General features: G+C 38.6%; 1 pseudogene; it reads right to left on the bottom strand.

Annotated features, from left to right (window-relative positions):
• Positions 1-469: 469 nt before the first annotated feature.
• Positions 470-1,447, bottom strand: LOC102438444 (annotated as a pseudogene).
• Between the last annotated feature and the right edge of the window lie 9,190 nt (positions 1,448-10,637).

Below are 10,637 nucleotides of genomic sequence, written 5' to 3'. Positions count from 1 at the left end.
AGAATGTTTTAAGTGAACAACTAGCAAACCCTAGGGATGGATAAACCCTAAGAATGCACAGTAGTGAGCATATACAAGTATCACAACTGTGGGTGAACACTGCTCATCCCATTCTTCTGAAATGAGATCTCAAAGCTGAATAGCTAAAAGTAAAAGATGTTCACACAAAAATTGGCATATGTACAATTTCTCCACCTATTTGTGTGTGTCAACCATTTAGTTCACTTTTCCACTTGAAAAAAAAATGGAATAGAAAACTGGACACCATGTTTCACTATCTCAGTTAATATTTACAATTACAACAATGCTTCCCAGAGCCAGTTTATACTGAAATTAAGTTCTTTACACCAAAGAAATGGTTGTCCACAACCACTGGCTAGTGTACATATGAACTAAAATGTCTAGATTTGGGGAGAAACCAACGCTGCTCCAATCACCGGCACTGCTTCCTCTGTTCCTTCATTCTCGCTTAGAAACCTGTGGCGGTTGGGGCCTGCTGACCCTGCCCACTGGAAGAGGCCGCCGACTGGGCTGCTTTCTGCTTCAGCGTTGTCCAGTCAAATGTGTAGTCATACTGGTGGTTCAGGGTCCTGAAAAGAATGCGGAAGAGCTGCCTCAGGTACATGTAATTCGGGGCTTCTTCAAAGCGCAGCCCACGGCAGTAGTTTAAGTACATGGCAAATTCCGAAGGAAACCCCTTACATAAGACTTCAACAGGAATGGACATCTTCTTTTCACTAATCTTCTCGTATTTCTGTACCTTGGTGGCAGCCTTCAGCCCTTGCCACGGCAGGCTGGTTCTGTTAAAATACATCAAAACATAGCCTAACGATTCCATGTCGTCCCGGCGACTCTGTTCCACGCCAAGGTGGGCATTGATGCTCGCATACCGGGCCGTGCCCGTGAGGTTTTTATCTTCTCGGTACGGGATGTGTTGCCTTGTCCTGTTGTCTCTGTATTTTTTGGCCAAACCGAAATCAATCAGGAACAACTTATTACAGTGGCGCCCGATGCCCATGAGGAAGTTGTCCGGTTTGATGTCTCGGTGTATGAAATTCTTTGTATGCACATATTCCACCCTGCTGATCATCTGGTCCGCGAGCATCAGTATAGTCTTCATGGTGAAGCTCCTGGAGCAGAAGTTGAAGAGGTCTTCCAGGCTGGGCCCCAGGAGGTCCATGACCAGCACGTTGTGGTCTTTCTCCTGCCCGTACCACCGGATGTGCGGGATGCCCACCCCGCCCTGCAGGATCTTGTAGAGCTTGCTCTCGTACAGCAGCTGCGGGTGCCGGGCCTTCAGGGACTCGAGCTTCACCGCCACCTCCTCGCCGTTGGTGATGTTGATCGCCAGGTAGATGTCCCCGAAGGAGCCAGACCCGATCTTGCGCACCAGCTTGTATTTCCCCCGGACAGTGAATTCGGCCTGAGAGCTGCTGCAGCTCGCCATCCCGGGACACGGACTCCACCGGGGCTGCGGCCAAGCCCGGCCCTCACCTTGTAGAGGACGACAGAGGCCTCTCTGGGCGGCAGCGCCCCGAGCAACTCCGCAGAGGACGGCGGCCGGAAACGGAAACGGTGAAACGGAAGCGGTGGTTCTCTCGGTGTCACAGGGCCCAGAATCCCCCAAGGGGACCCTAATCACCTCCGCCCAGTCGGGCTGCTCCTTTCCGGGCCGCCGTTTCTAAGGGGCTCGCGAGGTTCCCAGGCTGGGCCGCTTGGATTCTGGGCTTTCGTGACGTCGTGGGCTGGAAAAGGGGGGCGTTGAGTTAGGACGGGGTTCGCGCTGCCCCCACCGCCGTGGCCTCCCACCCCGAGGCCCCACCGTCGCTTTCACTCTGCGGCTCTGTCATGTTGTTGCTCACCCGGTGGCGCCATCTTGTCATTCCACCCACGCAGCTGCCATCTTGTTATTCTGGCTCCACCAACGCAAAATGGCGCCTTCCCGGGGAGCCGCTGCTTCCGGGCGCAGAGCACTCTGGGAAGGGGCCTCAGACGCTGACCCCTGAGGGGCCGCAGGGAGGAGGAGGGCGGAACCTGCCCGCCAGAGTAGGGTCACAGCTGCGCATGCGGGTTCTCCTGGAGTTAATTTTCCGCAGGTGAACCTTTCGGGTGTCAATGTTTTGAATGTATGAGGTTGAGTTAGCGCCCCTTCCTTTGGAAAGTGATCGTTCAGAGATGGAAGTGCTGCTTCATTGATTAGAATGCAGGCCTTTTGTGCTGTCCTTCATTCTCTTATTCTCTTCGCCTTGCTTTTTACCTACAATCAGATTATTATTTTTTTTTTTTAAGAAGGAACGTTCCTTCACTTTTTTCTATGCTTCGCTCTGTATCAACAATACAACGCGCCTGTCATGTTGTTGAGAGCCACACCCTGAAGGCAGCGGCAGGAAGTCTTATGCTGTCACCATGGACCCAGTGCAAACTGGTGACCTAGGCGGGGAGAGGCCAGGTCACAAAGCAGCAGTGGCCCGGGATGCCAGGGCCGTGGCCATTGGCTTGATCGCAGTGTGCTTTACTAATCAATACACGGATCGGCACCAGAGTGAAAAGGTACAGTGTATAGAAACGTGACTACTGTCCACTTCAGTGTTCTTTATCTGCAATGACACCCTCATCAAAATTCAGTGATAACTCTTAACATTTTACTAAGATGAAGTGATTTATTTTAGTAAATCAGAAAGTGCAACAATGCCATCGAATGCTTTCCATGTCTCTTGGATTCCCGCTCCTTTATTATTTTGGAGTCAAAATACTTTGTTTCTTTTAAAAATTGTTCCATCCACTCATTTATTAGACTAAAAATGTCTCAGACACTAAAACCTATAGGTATAAATGCTAACAAAAAGAGGCATCTGCCAGCAAAGAAATTTAATCTTATTTATACACATTGTAAATGCTATATGAAAATGCAATAGTGCCAGATAAGATCTTTTTGATGATGTTTGTCAGATATAACCTTTGGTACATCATGTCTATAAATGTACCTATTTAGCTTGTGGGGGATTAGAAATGAAATTTCTAAGGTGGTATTGTCAGTCCATAGTAGTGGAGTTAGCTCCCTGAAAGTGCCTTCAGTTCTTAAAAACATGCTGAAATGCACCCTTTTAATAAGTCACTCAACCCCCTGCCCCAGCCCCACCTGAAAAAATACAGGGGACACATTATTGAACAAGCTCCTTGACAGTTCCATGTATTTCCGATGAATAGATGCTTCTCAGTCCCCATTGTTTGCCATGTTCACAGGACTCAGTTAATGAAATGGCTAATTAGATTTCTGTAATCCTGTAGTCATTGTGTTTGAGGTGACATTTTGTCGGTATTTCTCTTGTGGCTCCTTCAGTGTGATAGGAAACATTTTCCGTTAGCCAACTTGGCTCTTGTTATTTTGCTGGAATGGCAGTTCCCTCTGCCTGTATAATGAAATCATTGCCCTCCTAAATAGAGCTCTGCCACTCAGCATTTAAATAGAAAAGAATAGGAAAATGATCATCTGATTAGTCAAACAGGCCCATGTTCAAAATCCGTTTCCGAAATCAAATAGAATTGGATCGAGTGCAGTGTGGAGGAATGACTTAGGTATTATTATATACTATAGTACATATTCACTGGCTAGCAGAATGTGGAAGGATTTAACGTTCTAAATTCTTATTCTTATGATCTGTAAGAACCAAATTCTTGAAAAAGCAGGGTCAAGAAGTCTAATTTAGGCTGCTTTTTTAGACTCTTAAAAACTGTATTACATCCAAGAAGTGAAAGACCATGACCAATGCCACAATTCAAGTACTAAATACAAATTATTTAAAATACTGGAATGATAATAGTGCAATATAGAACTTGATAATTGTTTTGTATATAAATAAAAGGGATTTATATATTTGAATTAATATACATTTATTTTCTATAAGTTTTAATAATTTTCATTTCAAATCACCTTTTGATTAGTGCAGAAATACATTTTGAGAGTCACCACCAACCAATTGGTTTCAGCCCTTCACTTCTGAAAGTTAGCAAATCAGCAATGAACGAGCTCTAAACAATACTCCTTTGAATGCCAACTCATCAACAACAGTTTCATTCTAGTAGCCACAACTGTATAGATCATGCCTACTTAGCTGTACCTTTAGAAGTAAAGTTAGCAAATTCCTAAACACCATGCTTCCCTGAATTACTTATATAAGATCAATAATCTCCTATGCTCAAAGAGACTGTGCCAGACCAGCATAGCCCTCCATTATTATAGTGAACTATAAAGTCAGCTTTGCCTTTTATTTTTATTTCAGATATGGAGTGTTATTTCATCATCCTTTACACCCCACTGCACACTTGCATTATGTTTCTCCAGAGAATTAGAGCCAAAGATATATATATATATATATATATATATATCTTGCTTTCACATTCTTAACATATATCTTAACATATATCTTGCTTTCACACTCATCACTTCCACTACTAGTTTTTAGTTTACTCTCAATAAATGATCTATATTTAGCCCAAAAGTAGAATAAGAGGAGTAATGAAGCCTTGATCACACACGATACCTTCCCTAATATGACTTGTGTCTTCTGTGATGATTTTCATTCTCTAGAGGACCTCTACTGAGCTTACCCTATGGTGAGCACTGGCATGGGACACAAATATTTCCATATTTTTTATTCATTCAGTGAGCTCTATCCACTTACATATCTCTTCCCCAAATTTATTTATCATTAATTTTCCAATCTTGTTCCATCCAAGTCCCTGACCATCAGCCTAACAATTGGCTACAGCCTGAATCAGCATGTAATTGCATATCTTGCCTTTTCACCTTTCAAGCAAAGTGAACAACCAGGTGTACTGTCTACGAGGGGAAGTCCCTTCATCACTGTCCTTCAGGGATGTCCCAGAGAAGGCCTGTAGTACTGTACCTGTCCACTTTTAGGTGGTGCCTGCATATCCTACAGAACCATCTGTACACTGGGCCTCCTCTTCCTCTGTCAAGTGATCAGAGGGAATTTCCCATGAAATTATAGGTGCAGACTTGGGGAGAGAAGCAGAATGAGGACCATGAGCATTTGAGTCATTTCTTCATGTAACTAATTTTGTACCTTCAGATTCTTCTCAGACTATTCATTATGGAGGTCCTGAAGTTCCATGATCTCCTGTCTGGAAGCTGGAGAACCAGGAAAGCCAGTGGTACAATTCATTCTGAGTAAAGGGCTGAGGACCATGGGAGCTCAATAATATAAGTCCAGGTCCAAGATGAAGAAGGCCTAAGAACCAGGAGCACCAATGTGCCAGAGCAGGAGAAGATGCCCCAGTTCAATCAGAAAGTACTAGTAAATAATGCCCTTCCTCCCCTGTTTGATTCAGCCTACCAATTCAAATGCTAATCTCTTACAGAAACATCCTCATATACATACCCAGAAGTAATATTTTACTAAGCCCAGTTAAGTGGACACAAAATTAACCATCACAAAACATAAAAATATTTTCACAACCCAGCCATTTTTCTTCATCTGCACTGGGTAGCCCAAGATAGCTTTACATCGTCAGGGTAATATGCTACTTCATTATTTGCCCATAAATTTTCTATATGATCTTTTTCACATTATTAAAATTTTAATTTTATCCACCTATTTTAATACTTTTTTGTCTTATTTTAAAACTTTTTCAAAGAAATTCATTTAAAAAAAAATCTAGTATACATTTGATTAAGTGGATTCCCACAGAATTTGGCCATTATTGCCTCTTTATATAGCCACTCACATAAATATGTTCTTGGAATGATGGCTTAAAAATTGTAGAAGCAAACAATGAAAGAAATAATCCATGTAAAGGGGTTTAGTAAAATACAGAAAACAAAGCAATCACCCAATAAATAATAAATAATAATAATTATTTTTAATAAGAATGATTTTATTAAAGGAAACTACTCCAAATTTTGACAAAGAAAATTCATTAGAGCATTATCTTTCTCATAACAAGAGAAAGAAAAGGCATAAATCTTAAGAGGGACATTAAAATAGCTTTAAATTCTAAATGAAACTTTCAGCATAGGCAATGAGGAAAATGTGTCCATATACCTCATAGGGGAGTAAATATAATGTAGGAGACACTTGAGAAAATTACTTCAAAATTTTGTACAGCATTTTACAATCACTTTTCAAACCATAATCACACTTAAGGAGGATAGAATGTGAAGAAAATAAATGACTTCAATTAAGATTAATTAGCCATAACCAGTTTGGCTCAGTGGATAGAGCGTCGGCCTGTGGACTGAAAGGTCCCAGGTTCGAGTCCGGTCAAGGGCATGTACCTTGGTTGCGGGCACATCCCCAGTAGGAGGTGTGCAGGAGGCAGCTGATCGATGTTTCTCTCTCATTGATGTTTCTAACTCTCTATCTCTCTCCCTTCCTCTCTGTAAAAAATCAATAAAATATATTTTTTAAAAAGATTAATTAATACTCAAGTCCAGTAGCCAACAATTACTTTTATTTTAATCTACTTTGTATTTGATTCACTTAGAATGTTTCTGACTATGTTGAAATAGACTTGCAAGTAGCATATAAAGCATATCTAAAGAGGCAAATTTTTTAAATGCCCAATTAAATAATTATTAAATTTTTAACTTATCTGTAATCATTATACTCTCAATTCACATAAGACAGAGTGTGAGTAATAAAGCCATCTTACTATTTGACATTCTTTTAAAGCCATAGACATAATTTTTTCTGTTCAGCTTACTCTGATCACTTTAGGGGAAATACTATTTGGAAATAAATAGCAGGTCTTTTGAACCTCTATTGCTGTGCAATTTAGGATAAGGAAATAAAGAACTTTATCTCAAAAAATATTAATGGGACTCTACCAGATCTTATTTCAGATAAATTCCCATTACTTACAAAGAGTTTTCTGATTTCTCTTAGGATAGTTTTAAAAACATGATTATATTTTTCTTAGAGACAGATTCATCTGTCAAACAGTATCCCCAATGACTGTTTGTACATTGAATACCTTACAATAGATCAGAAGTAAAAGCACAAGCAATACTTTTTTTTTTTCAAACTGGGTTCCTTTTAACTAACGTATCTTTCTCCCTGGATGCTTTGGCTTTTAAAGAGCTTTATAAAAGAGAATAATTGGTCTTATACTTTTTGAAATTTCTTAAGAGCATTAGTCTCTTCTTTAGTTCAGCTTACCCATAAGAAAAGAGGTGGGAAATGTGCTAATGTGAAAAGTTATTCACACAATTTTTGCCCTAAATATGGAGAAATTTTAGTTGTGGCCACTTTAATGATTAAATACTCAAGACATGCATTAAATTTTTTAAACCTTCTTTTCCACTAATCCAGACCCTGATAAAGATTTAAAATAAAAGAGCACAAGAGAATAATAAAGGAAAAATAACTGTACTTGTATTAAGTAACACTAAACTCATTCTAGTCATCCTCTTTTTGTGTATATTATTCCCAGACACTTTTATATAAGTTTTGTATTTGGTTTAGTGGAATGAACAGAGCTATGGAACTACATGAAATGGATTTAAACATAGTTTAGCTAAATACTGCACAAAGTAATTATCCCCTAAAAGCCCAATTTTTTTCATCTACAAAATGAATGTAATAATGGCTATCTTATTTATTTTCTATTAGCATTGCATGAGATAAGCATAACATCCCTGGATAAAAAAGTAATAGGACAGACTAAAGAGCCCAGATACAAACACACATAATATAGTCACTTGATCTTTAGCAGTGAAGTAAAAGCAATATAGGGTGGGGAAAAAGTAGGATAACAGTTGTTTGTATGGAAAATAATACAATAATTAATAAACAATACAAGAATAAACTCTGTATTTCTCATACTCACAACTTTTGCCCACCCTGTCGAATGGAGAAAAGAGTCTTTTCAACAAATGATACTGTTACAACTGGACAGCCACATGCCAATAGATACCAATAAATAAATAAATAAATAAATACCAATAAATCTAGACACAGACCTTTCATAAAATTAATTCAAAATGGGTTGTAGACCTAAGTGTAAACTTCAAAACTATAAAACTCCTAGAATATAACAAAAAAGAAAATATAGATGACCTTGGTTTTAGCAATGGGTTTTTAAATACCACATCAAAGGCACAATCCTTGAAATAAATAATTGAGTAACTGAACTTCATTAAAATTAAGAACTTCTGCTCTGCAAAAGACACTGTCAAGAAAATGAAAAGAGAAAAAATATCTAATAAACAACTGCTATCTAAAATATACAAAGAACTCTTAACAATAAGATTTAAAAATAAGTCAAACAATTTAAAAAAATAAGTCAAACATTTCAATAGACATCTCACCAAAATATACTGATGACAAGTAAGCATATGAAAAGATGTTCCACATATCAATAAGAAACTGAAAATTAAAACAACAGTTAAATGTCACTACATACCTAGCAGAATGGCCAAATACAAAACACTGAGAATACCAAATACAGATGAGGATGTGAAGCAACAAGAACTCTGATTCATTGCTGGTTGGAATACAAAAATGGCACAGCTATTTTGAAAGATAGTTTGGCAATTTACTACAAAATGGAACATACTCTTACCAAGCAATTCAGCAATCACACTCCTTGGTATTTACCCAAATGAGCTGAAAAATATGTCCACACAAAAACCTACACAAATGTATATAGCAATTTTATTTATAATTGCCCAAACTCACAATCTATCCAGTACATGAATGGATAAATAAACTGTAGTCTATTAAGCTGATGGAATATTATTCAGTGTAAAAAGCAATGAGCTATAAAGGCATGAAAAGATATCAGGTATGTTTAATGCATATTACTAAGTGAGAAAAGTCAATCAGAAAAGGCTATATACTGTATAGTTCCAATAACATGGCATTCTAGAAAAGACACAATTATGCAGATAGAAAATGGTCAGGGGTTGCCATGGGTTAAGGGGGAAGGAGGAATGAATAGAGCATGAAGGATTTTTAAGGCAGTGAAACTATTCTGTATGGCTGTAATGGTAGATATATGTTATTATACTTTAGTCAAAACTCATAGAATAGCCCAGCCAATGTGGCTCAGTGGTTGAACATGGACCCATGAACCAGAAGGTCTTGGTTCAATTAGCGATCATGGCATATCCCAGGGCTGCGGGCTCCATCCCCAGTGTGGGGCATGCAGGAGGCAGCCGATCAATGATTCTCTCTCATTGATGTTTCTTATTTCCTCTCTGAAATCATTAAAAATATTAAAAAATAAAAACTCATAGAATATATAACACCAAGAGTGAACCTTACGCAAACTATGAACTTTGAATGATAATGGTAAGTCAGTACAATTCATGGATTGTAATGAAGGTACCATGCAGGATACTGACAGTGGGGGAGGTTGTGTATGTGGGCCAGCACAGGGGATATATGTAAGCTCTCTATACTTTCCATTTAATTTTATTCTGTACCTAAATCTGCTCTAGAAAATAATCCTGTAAAAATCATTTTTTAAAAAATCCTGTAAAACAGTCATTGTTAACCAGCTTGGTAAGTTAAGAATGCTAAACTTTTAGAAAAAAAATATATTTTTTTCAGTTAATATATCAGTAGGGACCATTGGCCATTCATTGGTAGGAAGGAAGATATTGTGATTTTTCTGAGAATGACCATAGACATAGATCTATTTTAGTTATGGCCACTTTAGGAAAAATTTTCAATCTCTAATCTCAAAATTGGGTTCTACATTTTTTGTTCATTATTTCTTGTATGCTGCCATTAATACTCAATTTGTCTTTTGCTGATATGCCTTTAAGTGTTACTATGCCAAAAATTAAAAGAATGCAATAAATCTTTAATATAAGGAATAATGGGGGTGAGGAGCCAGGGGTTACAGTTTCGAAAGACAGTGAAGGGAACCAAAAACAATGGTTTCTAAGCAAGAAGATTGCCCAATATAGCAAAGCATCTTTACCTCAGTAGAGCTGAGTAAGAATGCTAAAACATTCTCATCAGCAGTGATATTTAATAATCCCAAGAGGTGGTAAAATCAGTCCTAACTAGCCATCTGTCCAGTATGTAAACTAGGCTACTGCGACTGTACCTAGAACTCTCACCCGTCATCAATTTCCTTGGGAGTAAGACTCGTGTCACACAACCTTACTCTGCAACTATGTGCCGATCCCTGAGTGCCTATGACCCTGTGTCCTCCTGGCAAGGATGAATCAATGGCGCCCATAAATAATAAGCGACAAGGCCCATAGATTTGGAGGGGGTTTACCTGAGAATGTGGAAGCATTTCATACTGTCTGTGAGAATACAGATACCAGGCAAAGAAATAACACAGGACCTGGACAAAGATTCACATAACTTAACCAACTTTGTATGGAGCAGAAAATAACTCAAAAACTGGTGACATACACATGGATAAAAAATTGTGGTCTTTGGAAAGGTTCACTGTATATGAATTTAAATTCTAGCTCTAAAACTTATTAACTGATATCTCTACTCATTCATTCAAAAAAGCATGTTCATTGTTCCAGCCACTGTATATATAACTTTGAACTGATATTAATATTTCTAATCTTCACTTTCATAATTTATAATGTTAGTAATAATTGCCTAAGTCAGGATAGTTGAAAATTGGTTGTCAATATT

This window comes from Myotis lucifugus, unplaced genomic scaffold (assembly GCF_000147115.1).
Source record: "Myotis lucifugus unplaced genomic scaffold, Myoluc2.0 scaffold_288, whole genome shotgun sequence".
NCBI classification, from domain to species: domain Eukaryota; kingdom Metazoa; phylum Chordata; class Mammalia; order Chiroptera; family Vespertilionidae; genus Myotis; species Myotis lucifugus.
This window is presented reverse-complemented; position numbering and strand designations above follow the sequence as displayed.